Source organism: Sturnira hondurensis, unplaced genomic scaffold (assembly GCF_014824575.4).
Source record: "Sturnira hondurensis isolate 20B ecotype Veracruz unplaced genomic scaffold, ASM1482457v3 Scaffold0019216, whole genome shotgun sequence".
In the NCBI taxonomy this organism is placed as follows: Eukaryota; Metazoa; Chordata; class Mammalia; order Chiroptera; family Phyllostomidae; genus Sturnira; species Sturnira hondurensis.
In genome coordinates this window covers 4,200,387-4,217,151 of record NW_028091847.1, presented here as the reverse complement: position 1 = coordinate 4,217,151, position 16,765 = coordinate 4,200,387, and the positions used below count along the sequence as shown (strand labels likewise).

Sequence of the window (16,765 nt, the reverse complement as noted above, 5' to 3'; positions counted from 1 at the left end):
TATGTCCAGAATCTTATACATAATCACAATATCAGCTCCAAAAGCCCTTCTCCAACTTGGTAGTATCAAGATTGTTTTCTGAGTTAAACGAGGTAATCAACATGTGATGGATTGGAATCATGTTGAATTTGATAATCAACACACAAAAATCAATTAAAAGAGGCCAGAGGATCTAGACCAAGAGGAGTTCTGTATAACCTAAAAGAATGAGCAGATCAGAAAGAAGAACATGTCAATTAGAAGGGAGGTTGGTCAACTGCTTGGGCAGTGTCCCTCCCATAAGCATCCTGGGAAAGGCCCTGTCCCAAGGACCCACCTGTATTAATCTTGCATTTTATTTTATGTATTTTCTGGTGTTTTAACATCTGGAGCCATGCTGACACTGGAGAGGCTGACCCTCCCAAGGTTGGCTGTCTCCTAGAGATAGCAAACAACTCAAAGCAATTCTTATATGCAACCCAACCAATTCAGAGCCCATCCCCCCATGCACCGCTACCCCTCTACCTAGCTTTTATACTCTGGGCCACTCTCCACCAGCCATAATCACTCCAGGGCCAGGTACCAGATAACTAGAGAAAGCCCCTAAACCTGAGAACCTGTTGAAATTAGTCACACCAAACCAGCTTACCCCGTCTTTTTCATTCCTTCCCTCGAGATTATAATTCAGGCTCTTGCCCACATTTTCTCCTCACTCCTTCTTCCTCCTGATCAACTTCGGTTATATAGTGTGCTGTGCCTCCTGTTTCTGGGGACCTGGGCACACTAAAACTCCTTCCTTCATAACAGCCATTTCCATGTCTGTGTGCTTTGCCATACATGATTCAAACGAATCCCAGGTACATTTTGAAATCCCCACTCTGGGGCCAGTGGCATTGAGCTAGCCCAGGTCTAGTAGCCTGAAGTCTGTGATCAATCTGTGCACACAACTATCACCTACTGTTTCTTTTCCATTCTTATTGAATATCCTGCTGCTCTAACTTAGCATGTCAGGTGGCATGTCAATAAGGACAGAAGATTCTACATCAGTCCCTATCACACATTTCTCATGAACAGATTAATAAATTAGACTTCTAGGTTTCTGTACCAATCCTGTGAGTTTAGTTAGTTCATTACTGATCAGCTCTTCATCATGCTGGCACCAGTCGCGTGTGCCTGTATGGCGAGGGTCGTAGTCTAGAGCAGGGGTGTCAAACTCATTTTCACTGAGGGCCCCGTCAGCCTTGAGGTCGCCTTCAAAGGGCAAAGTATAATTTAAACTCCTTAACAGTTAAGGAGTAGTTACATTTATGCAGTCCTCAAATTATTTCCAACCTTGGAAGGACACCCTGAGGCTGACGTGGCCCCCGCGGAAAATGAGTCTGACACCCCTGGTCTAGAGCCTTGCTTGTCAAGATGTGGTCCAATAGCATCAGCATCACCAGGTGGGCAGCCTGGTAGAAATGTAAAATTGAACTTCAGGCCCCACTCTAGATCTACTGAATCAGAATCTGTATTTTAACAAGATCCCAGGTGATTTGTACGCACATTAAAACTTGAGAAACACTAACTACTTAAATGCAGGGACTAGCAAAGTATTTTTTAAGTACCAAATAGTAAATATTTTAGATTTTATGGTATACATGGTCAATGATGCAACTGTTCAACTCTGCCATTTTGGCACAAAAGCAGCCATAGACAATATGGAAGCAAATAAGCATGGCTATGTTTTAATAAGACTTATATATAGACTGAAATTTGAATTACATGTAAATTTTACATCACAAAATTTTTTTTTAACCACTTAAAACTGTAACAACCCCATCTAGCTTTTAAGGCCTTACAAGAAAAGGTGGCAGGAAAGACTGTACTAGTGGCCATAGTTAGCCTACCCTTGCTCTAGTCTAGACCATGGAAAGTTCGATAGATTAGTTGTTCTATGAAAAGAGACGTTCCATGTTCACCCACCCCCAAGCCCCGTTTCCCAACTGAGACGGTTCCTCTTTAAATGATCAGAGGTCTGGTACTTTTTTTGTTTTAAGAATACTTGATAAAACACAACTGAGTTGTTTCTAATGATTTAGAATTTATGACTTTATAGAGCCACAGGAATTCTAGAAGATAGGTGTAGCCGTTAACAGATCAAACTGTATCATAATCTGAAATACCAGTGTTTTAGTCAAACAGGAAATTTTCAGTTTATTTCATGGGTTGCTTGGGTTATTTGACCATGAGAAGCCATGAAGGAATACCAGACCAGTGATCCTCCTACAGTAATGCACACGTATACAAGTATGACCAAAGTGCATGTAACAAAGTGCAGACAGAAACAGGCGTGTGGTACCTGGCCTCTCAGTTCTCTGTCACTGTTTGTGCCCCAGGGTACCACCCGAAGCAGGCTGCAGTCACTGGTCAGCCCCCCACCATCTAGTTCCTCTACCCGTCAGCCACAGAAATGGTCTGGCCACCTCCACAGAGTTCGTTTTTCCCGAGGAGATGAGGCAGTTTCCAATGCAATTCTGTTCAATGATATGAAGTGGGTTGATGGATTCAGAATATCATTTTTACGGTTTGAGTTATTAGATATTATCTTGGATTGGATTAACTAAGAAATAAAGCATGTCAGTCCCGATGCTGTAAGTGGTGATTTCAGATACCTAAAGCTCCCATATTGATACACTTGTATTTCTAGATCTTGGTTTCACAGTAATAGTTTTATCATTTAAAGGAATTTTTACTTTCTAAATTAAATCTTATTATGTAAATTTCTAAGTTTATATATTTATCCACAGCTCTAAAGCTTGAATATATGTGATAATCTCCTAGGGAATGTTTTTACGTCAAATGCCCAAGAGGCTCCTTCCAAGACGTGTCTATTTTTAAAAAAAAGAGAAAATCCTCCCGGTTGTCCCAATGTCTGTTGGTTGAGAGCCACTGCAATACCAAACAAGAGTGCTACACTTTTTTGTTAAACAAGGCTATTTTTTCTGAAAGTTTTATAAGACACATTTTTTTATAATTTAAATGTGAATTGGAAACACTTAAAAGAGAAAAAATTTAATCATTGTGATTTTTCATAAAAACTACTTCCAGAATGTTCTTAGAATCACTGTAGAATGCAGATGCTTCAGTTGAAGCTATAAGCTTCCTTTATTTTTGCTTTTTTATCTAGATAAATTGGCTTTAGACATTAATGGAATATGATTAAACAAGCACGTATGCCCTAATGTCCTAAAAACATGGCAATTTTATTCTGGACACTGTTTCAAAAACTTTAATTGCACTATACCGCTTCTTTCTGTACATTCATCATTTTCATTCTCTGTTAGATGAGCAATATCAAAATAGATATATAATAAATTATAAAAATAAACTTACTTTGATGTTACTTTGTTGCTGTTCATACTTGGTTTCTTACTATCTCAGTTCCACCAGAATATGGGATTGTGCTAAGTAGTCATCACTCAGGTCTGTATCTGTCCTCCCCCCAGAAGTGTTCAAAGACATTCATTCCTGTGTAGATTTGAGAGGACAAACCAGTGTGCCCTCTTCTAGCCCCTGCCCCACCCTGTCAGCTCCAACTTTTGTGCCTCTGAGAAACAACTGAATAACTCAGAGGAGCACCTTGGGATACCTACTACCCATAAATACAGCTCATCTGTTCTCAATTTACACTCAGGAATAAGTAGGCATAAAGGCTTTTAAAAAATAATTTTTGTTATTATTTTTTTAAAATAATAACAGTGTGTGGAGTAAAAATAAATAAGTTGTTAAAACATTTTATCTTGTGTAACAGAAACTGAAGATAATCAGACTATTCAAATTTCAAACAGTTGCGTTAATAATAAGTTTTATATATTGAGTGCTTTATATGCAAGGCACTGTGCTAGGGTGCTTTACATATATTATCTCATTTAATCCTAGCAGTAACACTGTAATACAGTTGGAAATGCTCCCATTTTACAGTTAAGAAACAAGAAAATCAGATGAAGTAACTTGCCCAAACTCACACAGTTAACAGAACCAAAGTTTGGGATGTCTTTAGACTTCCAAAGCCCACAATCTTAACATGCATCTATGCATGCTCCAGAACCACCACAGTGAAAGCAAATAGCTTCCTGTGCTCTGACCTAAAAACGTAGGTGGCCTGGGTTGCTTCCATCATTCACACTTTGCTTAACTTATGCACAAAACTTGCACCTTGGTTAGCAATTAGTCAGCTACGACAGGCTGATCGCCTCTTGACCCATCTGCAAGTGGTCAATCCAGTCGGAGCAACCAAGCTGGCAGCAGCTGTGAGCAGCTGCCGCAGGAAGATGGTCCCTTCAGGTTGGGATTCAGACACGGGACTAGGGCAGCTCAGACTGCCAGTGTTTTCAGGGAAAATGTCTGATCTGAGGGGAAAAAAGCAATAAGTAAACATCACACACCTGAAGTTTGTGTCTGTGTTTTTTAGCATGAACATTACTTAATATTATTTTACATATATGGAAATGGTAAAATGAATATATGTGTGTGCGCACACACAGATTACTAGCAGGTGAGAATATATTAAACCAAGTGTGAATCTGGCTAATTTTTTGTCTTTTTCCCACACCTGGTGGATTATAACTCCTACAGGTCATCTTGTCAAAATACAGTTTTAGTTCTGAAATAAAATAACAGAAGAGAAACAAATACAAGCTATTACAACTCACTACAAAAAAAGCCCAGAGTGTCTCAGACAGAAATATCAATAACTTTAATGCGTACAATTTGTTAACAGGGAAGAAAACAAGCAAACTTGCTCTCCGATGACTGTCACTAATATTTATTCGTCCAGTGACTGTTAATCAAACCAAGTTTACAGTCCCGTATAGCACCTGTCACAGGTGCTGATCATTAATCAGCTATTACAGCAGTTTATTCTGCTGCTGACAACTCGCAATTTTCCACTGATTCAGCTAGTTTGTCAGGTGGGAATTATGGCGTAGCGCATGTGACAAAACACATCACCCTTTTTTTTTGCATTTTCAGGCTTCTCTCTCCTGCTTTCTCCCCCTTTTTAGACAAACAATATCTGGGAACTCAGAAGTAATAAGGCGGAATGCATAATTAATTACCCAGCTTGCTCTAATTAGGGATGAATAAGTTGTGTCCCTCTCATCATCACAAATGTGGTGATGGGTAATACCAGTTTATGCTGTATTAACTGCAAATATGCAATCCTTCTGAGAGCACTTTTGTTGATGAATTTGATGAATGTGACAATAATTAGCAGAGACAGATGAGAGCTAAATTACTACTGACAATGTAATGCTATCCTGCTCGAGGGCCTGGGAACGTGGCAGGATAACATGGCAGGGACCTGGGCCTCGTTTCTAATTAATAGTCTTCTTCTTCTTCTTCTCTCTCTCTCTCTCTCTCTGTCTCTCTTTTTTTTTTTTTTTTTTTTTTTTTTTTTTGCCAGTGGGGGAAAAAAAGGAGTAACGGTAATTGTTTTCGTCAAAGGCTGCAGGGAGTTATCAGGGTAATAAAGTTAATTAGCAGAACAAACATCCTTTCACTGCCTTACCAGTCTGAGGAAAAGAGGGTAATTCAAACTGCAGAGAGATATGACTAGATGGGGTGATAAGAGAAGAAATTTTACATAAGAGGCCAACAGAGGAGAATGATTTTCTCCTCTCGTTCCTTCAGCGTGATACATAAAGAGAAATTAGAAGGCCCTTCTTTCAGTTCACCAAGTTGCCCACGGGAAGAACTTCATTGCTATGGTTTTTCACTTTGGAAAATAAAGTTGGTTTAGAGCAAAGTCCGCTGTTTACTTCTTTCTTTTCTAGGTAGTAATTGGTTTGCTCAATTTCATCTTCATTCAACTGACATTTTCATAATGTCTCAGGCCTAGAAGTAAGTTTGAACATTTGCCAGGCACACCACTTTGCTGCATTCTGTCCCACAGGAATCAGCTTTAGCCTCTGAATCTTTTGGGAAAAGTAAGAAATTTTTAAGTGATTTCCGCCAAGTGGTATTTGTTCATTCTCTTGTGTAAATTAAAATTAAAAGGATATTTTTTAATGCATGCTATTTAATTCTATTTTTGTTGTTACAGATAAATCATCTTTACTAAAATGTGGCCAACATCATTTTCCTTTCCATTGCAGCATTTTACACATACAAGTCACCAGTCAAAAAGGTGAACAATTTAATGAATCTCAGTTTTACATTAGAGTTTTATTCAATTCAGTAACATTGCTTGACATAAGTAGATACAACATAAAGAAAAACATCCACCTAACCTTCTAAAGCTTTTAAAATTCTTTCTCTCTTTTTAAATATCGTTGATGATTGTCCTCTTTTAAACATCAAACATTTGGAACATTTAATATTAAGTAAGTAGCACTAGGATGAAAGCCTGATGCCTTCTAAAATTATACCCATAAAAAGGTATCTATGGACTTTTATTCCCTTTTAGGTACATTTCAAAAAAATTATCTTATCCTGGTTAAATCATGAGGTATCCCACAAGTTCTACATATTTACCATGCATATAAATGTGCACAAATTTGTTTCTTGTCAGAGATCATTAAAACGGCCAACCATAATGACTCTGTGTTTGGTTCTGAGTTAAGAGCATAAGGAGTAAGTAAGTGGTACTTCTGTGTTTGATAGCATGGCTCAAGTTGACTTTCCAGCATAAAGTCCTACAAGAATAGACTTCCACCAAACATGGGAATGGCCTTAACTCCTCGTGTCTACATTTTAACAGTGTTTTGCCTGTCCCCAAAGGTAAAAGCAGTGTGGGAGTGGAGGGCGTAGCAATGAACTAAGAAGCAGAAAACCTGAGTTCTGTACTGCCTCTACTACTAACCCCCATGTGATTGTGAGCATCTCTGTGTCATGCCTCTGATCCTCTATTTCATGGGTGTCATACTCGTTTTCACCGGGGGCCACATCAGCCTCACGGTTGCCTTCAAAGGGCCGATTGTAATTGTAGGGCTGCATGAATGTAACTACTCCTTAACAGTTAACCGAGAGCTTGGTGCCGCTGGATAGAAACAAGGTGCTGGGCCAGATACACAGGGTGGAGGGCCGATTCTGCTCATCTCTGCATTGTGTTTGCCACCTGGGCTCTATTTGCTCATCTATGTGTTTAGTTTCCTTCCCTACCAACTTCATAGTATTGCTGTTGACACAAAGGAAATAATGTTTGTACTTTGGAAACCATGCAATAATAATCTATTAATCTACACTGTTAATATTATTATAGTATTAAAAAATCATGGGAAATAATCTTGAGAAATTCTGTTTCCTTGTAATAGTCCTCCAATGTGTGATTAGTCAGAAACCAGAGCTAAAAGACTTGACAAGAAGTTTCTGTAACTTGAGGGACTTAAGTCTAGCCTTGACTTTGTGATGTTGCTGTTAAATTTATCAAAGAAATTATCATTGTGAAAATACTCCCAAACTCATTTGGTCAAAGCTAACTAACTACCTTGATAAGGTTTTCTTAATCTCTCATTAGAAGAGCCTATTCCGATCAAGACTAGAAGAAAACTAATTTAATCGTTAGTCAATATAGCAAGATCTGTTAGGCTTGTTGAGTAAACTTCCATTGGAAAGTGCCCAAGTTGCTTTCTCATGGGCAGGCAGGCAGGCGAACACATACGCACACCCAACAAACTGAGACTACATGCTTTGCTGTGTATCCTTGGGACCGTTTTGAAGTTTTTACTAGATAATCTAACTTCATCTTTCAAAGCAACACCTGGAAATAAAAGGAGCATTGGATGCTCCTCCCAACAAATTGTAACAGTCCTTACTTAGCTACTGTGTTGAGGCAATACATTTTAATATAAATTCACGTACAGAGAGAAGGAGAGATTGAGAAACTATGCAAGTGACACAAAATCCAAGTGTGAAATTTTGGGTTTCTTTACTTTAGAAATGGGAGACAGTAACAGGGAGCATGTTTGTTTATTTGTTTCCTTTAGGCTCTACACTGAGTTTATTGAATATTCTGGTCTTTTCCTCTCTAGCCTCTGCCTCCTCCATTAGGACCACAGGTACGTCCTTTTGGGAAAGTAATGGAGTCCAGGCAGTTTAACTTCATTGATCTCCAAGGACTTTTGAAAATTATAAAACATGCCAGAAGCCACTAGAAAAAGAAGTTTGCTATTCAGAACCTTATCAAGAGGTTCTCCTCATCTTTGGATAGACACCAAAATGATACTTTCAAGTGAGTACAATAATAATTTCCAAAATTAGCCTATTGCTTTATGAGCTAAACATGAGCTAAAATGAGCTAAACATGCTTCATGAAAAAATACATTGGGGTTAGGGATTCACCGGTCAAATACTAGAGGCACTAGCTATATGTACTCTTGGTATTATTACGTATACTTGGGAAATTTAACTCATTATTTTCATTTTTACTTTGAATTTCTTGGCCATTGTTTTAGAGAATATATTGACAGTCTCAGGTCTTTACAGCCCTGGGGCATTTTTTTCTTCTTATATGAGTGCAAAAGAGTGTTAGCTGGTTAAATAATTACAAAGAACAAAAATAATTCATAGTTCATTTGTTCAGGTTTTTTTGAATTACAAAATTATTGAAATATTCTCTGTAATTGAAGTGCTACTTACTATGTAATGATATTGCTGTAGTACTTAATGGCATTAGGGAACTGCATGCAAAAAAATATTTGTACACAAGGTGGTGATGTTAGCAACCAACTACAGTACTTTTATTCTGCTAAAAACCACAATAACAACAGATCACTTTCCCTCAGTGATCGCCAAAAGGTATGTTCAGGTGGTAACGTATTGATAGTATGTAAGGGCAGAGAGTGCATAGAAAACCTGCCATTACATGTCATTAAACTAGCAGGGAAAGAAGAGAAAAAGAAGAAATTACAAAAAAGGAGACTTAGAAATGTCTAAAGAATAACATTATATTTACATGAAGTAAGGATTTATGTATTCAGCTTTTAATACCTAAGTTTCTGTTGACACCTATTTGGATATTTAAGTCCAAGGGTTAAACTCTAAATGTAAAATTGTTTCTGTAGCTTTAATAAAATATTCCTACATCCCAGAAAGGTTTCTTCAGAAAGCCTTTGCCTCACAACCCCCCTGCCGCTGTGAGCAGGGATTCTTATCCCCATCCTGACTATGACGTTGATCCATGGAGGGCTACATCTTGTCCTCCATTCATATTTCCTGTATAGAAATTCAAGTTTTTAGACATATATTAGCATAATCAGGACAATTAAAAAGTGAAGCTGATAATGTTGCCAACCTTATTTCTGATAAATATCAGATCTGTTAATGTTATCATCAATACTAAAATAAAAATTATTCTCTCCCAACACTTAAACCAATTCATACGTTTTGTGTATTGGTACATTAGTAATGACCTCTAAGACACAAATAATTAATTGTATTACTTAGCCGCCCTAAACCCAGGTATTCATCACAGTGAAGTAAATTTATTCTCAGGTACTTTTTTCTTTTTAAAGTAAATGACGGCCTCCACAGGGATGCAGAACTTGTTGGCTACAAGGTGGAAAGCAATGTGCAATGAACCGAACAGGTAGGCAGATGTGTTTTCAATTTTAAGATTCTTCTCCCCAGATGAAAGGAGCAGCAATTGGTATTTGCAAGCTAGAAAGCAAAATATCTGTTCTAGAATTATCTAAGGATGAGTCAGAAACTTAAATCCAAGGAAAAGTAATAAATAATGACAACAGATGTTTGTAAACCTGTGCTACCCTGTCCAGGGTTCCCATGTGTTGTTTTGCCTTGACGGGCTGTCAGCCGCCTCTCACCTGGGAGTGGTGATATCTTATCAAAGCCCAAACAGTTGCTCTTCACAACAGACAGATAATAGTGCCTTTCAATTTATCATACTGGGAGTCTAAAAGAACCATGGGAATGATTGGTCAGGTGACAGCTTGATGGACAGTTTGACAGCCCTTAGAGCATCATGGGAAATGGTTGTCACCTGATTTTCAGAGCAACCAGGGAGATAACCTTCAGAAAGACAAGGAAGGCAAAAATCTGAATATTTGTATAAGATCCAGTGGCAGCATCAATGTTCACTTAAGTGATAATAGGTGTGAGTGTAGATGACTCAAAATGGTGTTATCAAACTGAGGGGCTTCTCTAAGTCCAGAAGTGTCCTTCCTCTCTTTAGATGCCTTTTCCTTTTTTATTCAAGTGTCAATGAAAATATATACACAATATAAGGCTTTTTATTTTAAAGAGACATAAAACGTATTAGATACATATATGCTAAATATATTAGCCAACTATTAATAGTCTTCAGCTTTGACATGTTTCCTTTTGACAGACTCCTTGAACACCTTTTCCTAAATATAGTTTGCACATTGCAGTTCTAGTTAGAAAGGCTGTCATAAAGAATCACATGCATCAGATTTTACACTGTGGGCTGATGTGCCCTAATGAAGATCAGGGGAGCCTTGGTGTGAGAAAGGAAAGAAGAGAAATCGATTTGAAGATCTTTGGCACAAAAAGGTTTGAAACTGTGTTTATTCATTCATACAGCCACCGAACATGCATTGAGCACTTGCACACAGGGGCCTCTGCTGGGCTTCTAAAGGTGAGAAGGATAAGACTCCAGCTTACAACTTGCTTGTAGTTTGAGAGTGAGGAGTGAGTTTTAAATTCATAGAAGGTGGCAAAAGAGATCAAGAAATGAGTCCAAAATTACTGCCTTCTAGTTAGTTGGTGAGACACATGGTGCTTTATAAAGTTGTTTCTTGCATGATTTCTCTTGTGTATTGTATATGCACTTTAAAACATTTTCGTGGTCTGATCTGAAGAAATTCTGCCTGGAAATTGGTACTCCAAAGAAAAAAGTAAGCACTCAAGCTTATTTATTTGTAGACTGCCTCCCAAGTTCAAAGAATAATTCCAGAAGTGGTAGGGAGGTGGAGGAGACTTGAGATGAAGCTGCCATAGGCGAAGAGGACTCTAAGCATCACAACCCCCCGGTTCTTAGGTAGTTTAGCTCCTCTTTTTTTTCAGAGAAAGCACTCAATAACTTTTTATGTTAAATAATATCTAATATATGGAAACGTTATAATAGCACATAGAATTCCTGTTTACTTGTCATCCAAAATTCACCAATTGTTAACATTTCGCCAAATTTGTTTATCACTCCTATTCTCTTTTATATCCTCCCTCTCTTCCTCTTCAACTATCTATATATTTTTATATTTTTAAATAATTTTAATAGAGTAAACTGAGGTTAGATTTGTGTCTGATTCATTGCTATACTCCTTCACAAATTCAAGCAACTGCCTTGTCTATATTTTAAAAATATATATATGTGAGTGAATGAATGAGTGAATGGATGGCAAACAATATTCAACATAAACCTAGTCTTTGATCTTTTAGAGTTGTGTTTATACATAACTATAAAAGGTACCGTATTTTTTGCCCAAAACATATGCAACATTTTACAAATTATGAATCTTTCCCCAACTATGTCTTATCAATAAGTGATTTCATTTTTTTAAAAAAGGAAGTAATATCAATATAATAAAATAAGGAAAGTGTGGCAGAAATGTCAAGTGACTTTATAAAGGAAGTAAAAGATAAATGTTTCAGGTGCTGCTGGTTCTTTTTCTTTTCTGGGACAAATAGATCATCTATAGATGGTGGACAAAAACACAGGGATTTAAACAGAAACTGTCTTTCTGAAAAACACTCTGGCTCCATTATTGAAACTGGTATCATTTGGCTGCTTGACACTTTGGGGGTAACATGCTGCTTTCACAAATTTGGATGCTCTGGATTCACATTCCAACGTGGCTTCCCAAATCCAGTCATGCCAAAGCAGGCCAAGCCAGGTAAGCCAGACAAATTTTAAGAGCACGTTTAGTGTTTTCCAGGGAACTGAAAGAAGCCAGTAAATAATTTAAATGACTGTTAACAACAAAATGTTCTTCGTGTAATTATTCACAAGAAGATTCACAAGAAGATACATTGTTTTAAAAAATGAAGTTGAAGTTTGCAAATGCAAAGCAAAATGCTCTTGATTACCATATGCAAATTCAAATAGAGACCGATAAAAACACATTTTGCTTATTTCAAATTGGGAGGGCAAGATGTGGGAGAAAATTTGTAATAACTGAGATATGCACAAGGTCCAAATGCTAAAGAACAACTGAATTCAAAATCATTTCTCAATCAGAACTAAGGTTATAATGCTTTTCCTTTCCTCGTTGAAATAAATCCATGAGGCATCAGGTCATAACAGGTCCCAGATATAGTCCCTAGCTCACCTGATATGAATTAAGTTTCATTGTTAACAACTAATGTAGTCATGTGAGCCAATTAAATAAGCTAAACATAAAGACAGAACCAAAGTCTTATAACATATTTTATAATAATGCCACAATTTGTGGTCTGGAAACAATAAATACTAATGATGAATTTTCAGTCAGACAAATTTTCACAGAAAGTAATTTTTAGAATAAAAATTTCACAAAAGGAAAACATAATCTATTAGTTATATCATTAAGTCATTTTAAAATATGACATATACTTTCCCATTATAAATTTCAACAAATTAAATCAGCTTGATGGTTATGTAGCATTTTGAAGAGCACAAAAGTCTTAAATTATTGGCAGAGATAGGTTATATTAATCATGGATTTTTAAAACACCATGCTTACTTAGAGTTACAAAATTGGTGATCTTTTAGCTCAAAATGCTAAGTACCACTATCTGGGTTCTTCTACTAAAGCACACCAGGGTCTCTGGCGTGGAACCCGAAAAGAATCTTGACTCTTATGACCCAAATTAGAGTATTAAAGTTACTTCTGTTAGCTCTTTCTTTTTTCAAAATATGTACATTATGCTTCAAATGTGGGAAATTCTGGATTCATTTTCTCTTATTTTTCTGACTAGATCTTTGCACATGTGGTAAATCTTGGTATTCGAAATAAAAATGTTTTCCTTTATATCCCTTATTTTATGAAGACTTTTTGTTGTTCATTTATTTTTTATTATTCATTTATTTTTAATGATTAAAAAACATGTAGCTTGTACACTTAGAAAATGGGTTTTAGAATTTAAGGGTTTAAAATCTTCTTAGCTCATCATATTTGTTCTGCACATTTCTGGTAAACTTGCTGGAGAACTGAGTCAATGAGTATATTGATATTTTTTTTTATTTAGCCCTGGCCAGTGTGTCTTGGTTGGTTGGAGCATCGTCCCATTTACCTAAAGGCTGCAGGTTCTGTTCCTGGTCAGGGCACATACCTAGGGTGCAGGTTTGATCTCCAGTCAGGGTGCACGTGGGAAGCAACCAATTGATGTCTCTCTATTTCTTTCTCTCTTTCTCTACCTTCCTCTCTGTCTAAAAACCAATGGAAAAAAACCTCCTCAAGTGAGGATTAAATGAGTAACTAAATTTTTAAAAAGATATTTAGAAAAGCTAATATTCTTTTTTTATTTTAATTGTTATTCAAGTATAGTTTTCTGTCTTTTACTCCTATCCCAGCCCACCCTCCACCCCTCCCCCCAGCTGTCTAATATTCTTATTTTTTAATGCCAGAAAGTAATCACTGAAGAATCAATCATACCTAAAGTTACTCTGTTATGGCATTTATACCTTCTTTACAGCTAAAAAGGTTAGATTTTTGTTTCTTTTTTCTTTCAATAAAAAATGAAAAAAATGCAGAGGATGAGGAAAATATAATATGATATCTCACTAATACTATTTTAAACATTTACTATTCTGTTACTTAAGCTGCATATTTACATTTATGAGACTATGTTTTGAATGCAGGAAGGGAATTGATTCTAGTTTTCTGCCCAGCTTTTCTCAGAGTTCCATTTGTGATTATTCAGAGATTTATGATAAACTTTCTGAACCTTACATATGCTGCATAATCCTGGGATTATAAAAATGGTGCCTCACATGGTTCAATTTTCATGTCTACCTAATTCATTTGTATGAATTGTGTGAAGGATATAAGAAAATACATGCAGTTAGTTAGGCTTTAACTAATTCTTAGAATCCAGGTGGTGTTAGTACCTACATTAGCACATTTATTTTTCTGACCTGTAAGTAGGATGTAGAAAACCCAAAGGAGAAAGTGAAATTATTGCTCACCTAAGTGATTATTTTGTCTACATTACATCAAATGAACAGTTTGACTTTTCACTGTGTATGCTGAACTGGCAGTAGTGTTGGAATTTTATAGGTGCAGCCAAGTGTTGTAATGATCAAGGAGCAATGCTTCCCATTATTTATTCTATATGGCATTTGAAACCCACCATTTTCTTTCTAGCTTTATAGTTAATAGAGAACAAATGAACATCACTCCTTTCTACCCTGGTAGTGTTCCTTATATTTGAAACTTGACCTCTCTTCCCTCAGTCAAGAAAGGCTAAATTCTTTCTTATTTATTTTTCTTTACTATCTTAGGAAAGTAACTTACAGTTTTCTGAGACTCAGTTTTTCTCACCTCTAACATGGAAATCATTATACATCACTCTTCGATTTGTCACGAAGACTGGAGATTACAGCACTACAAGTACCTGCGTAGAACCTCCCACAATACAGTCAGCGCCCGCTAGAACCAATTCCATTCTCTTTGGTTGGTGTTAGAATCCTTATTAGTTGACTTGTGTCAAAAGACAGATTATTCAAAGACAACTCAATAGAAAATTGGCAATGGCTTGAACAAGCGCTTCACAAAGAAGATATAAGAATGACCAGCAAGCATTTAAAAAGAGATTTAACATCATTACTAATAAGGAAGTGCAATTTAAAACTGTTCATGAGCCCTGATCAGCGTGGCCCTGTTGGTTGAGCCTTATCCTGCAAAATGAAAAGTTTCTGGTTCAATTCTTGCTAAGCAACCAATCATCGTTTTTCTCTATCTCTTTCTCCCTCCTTCCCCTCCCCTCTAAAAATAATATAATCTTTGAGAAAAACTAAAAGCAACCTTGTGCATTTAGTTGTTGGATTGTACCATGTTTTTTATGAATGGAGCAGTTGGGTAAGTTAGACTTTAAGTAATATTGTAGGAACCGCAAAAGAAGAGCCTTTCAACGACCTTCTTCGTGCCATAATCCAAACACACTAGTTTGAACTTCATTTTCCCATTGATAATTTGTAACAGCAATCTCCATGCTAGAATTGTTCCCATTGTCAAGATGAAAGTGAGATTTATTTGAGAACAGCAAGGTGATTGTCAAAATAATTTTTCAAAAGTCAGGAGATAACCGTAGCTCAAGAGTAAAGTACTGTCCAGTGGTCATGTGTTCTCCTGATCCCGCCTTTCTGTCATGTAAATGGTAGAAATATGATCAAATAGAAGCTATTATTTGAGTTCAGGGAAAATTGAAGGTATTCTATTGAAATGTTCCTTTTTCCCCCAGTGTGCTATGTGTTGTTGATTTTTATGTGTGATATAAGTTCATGGTATTTTGGTAGAATTTTTGTACCTAAAAGAAATCTTAATATAATTTATATTATTGACCTGAAAGTTCAGAGGCAATATTAACAAATAGCAAGCAATGTCTGAGTAAGGTTATCTTATTTATGACAAAGGTATCTCTATCATTTCAGGACATGTTAGTCAGTTGTGCTAAAGATACCCTCTCCAGTAGTTTATAGATTGTGTTTATTTCTTCATGTCAGGTTCCTAGTCTTTTAGAAACCTTAAGTCTATAACTGTGATTTTTTTCTGTTCAAATTTCTTTCTTACTACTTCTAGATGATCACACATTTCTCCTCCAGTTTCATGAATCTATGACTGTATAGTAAAGTTGAATCTGACATAATTCCTTATAGATGCTCATGTATACTTTGAATTTCCAGAAACATTTATGGAGAATATTAACTGACGATATGTACTACCTGTCATATAGAGAGTACTTGCTCTCATATGGTCTATTTTGCTGCATACTGTAGGGCCTATACTACTGTATTAAAGGTGGTGACTTTTTTTGATAGATGGACAGACTGACCGATATATATAGATAGTTGGATGAATGGGCAGATGAATGTATGAAGGGTCAAGGAGATGGACATATATTGTTTGGTCTCTTCCTGATGAGGTCAAAGCTTTCAATTACAGTATTTTTCTTCCAAAGCTTTTGTATCAATATCACAGACATTGTTTTTCTTGCAGAATATTTCTGCAGAAGCCTATCCAATACTGTTCTTTTATGAATGGCCTTCTGGGATGCTCTGAAACTATGTCAGAGTTTCAGCCAACTTAGATTAATTACTACCATGAAGATCCTTCCAAGCTTTACTTTTTAGCATGGCTGCTGAATCTTTCATTTCTTTCCTTTCAATGTAGTGGTAGACTGATCTAATAAGATAATATATTTTTTGTTTTCTTTTCTGAAATGAGCTAAAGAACATTTTCCCAAACTGTATTTTGAACATTATATAAGGAATAAATAATTATTTAAAAAGAAATATTGATGGTTTATAAACAAAATAAAATTGGTTCATTTTAAAGGGATTTATTTTATGTAACTAAAAAATAAGCAAATGAGTGATTTATATTAATATTTATTTTTCTGTGTAAAAATTTCATAACCATTTTTTCTTATTTAATTTTTTAGTCGCGCTATTATAGTTGTCCCAGTTTTTCCTCCCTTGCCCTCATCCACCCACACCCCCACTCCCTCAGGCACCCCCCACAGCCTGTCCATGTCAATGGGTCACGCATATGTGTTCTTTGGCTACTCTTTTTCCTATGCTGTACTTTACATCCCCATGGGTATTCTGTAATTACCTATTTGTACTTAT

General features: G+C 36.4%; 1 pseudogene; it reads right to left on the bottom strand.

Annotated features, from left to right (window-relative positions):
- The window catches only part of LOC118974170 (PCI domain-containing protein 2-like), a 171,102-nt pseudogene that overhangs the window by 142,818 nt on the left and 11,519 nt on the right, over nt 1-16,765 (bottom strand).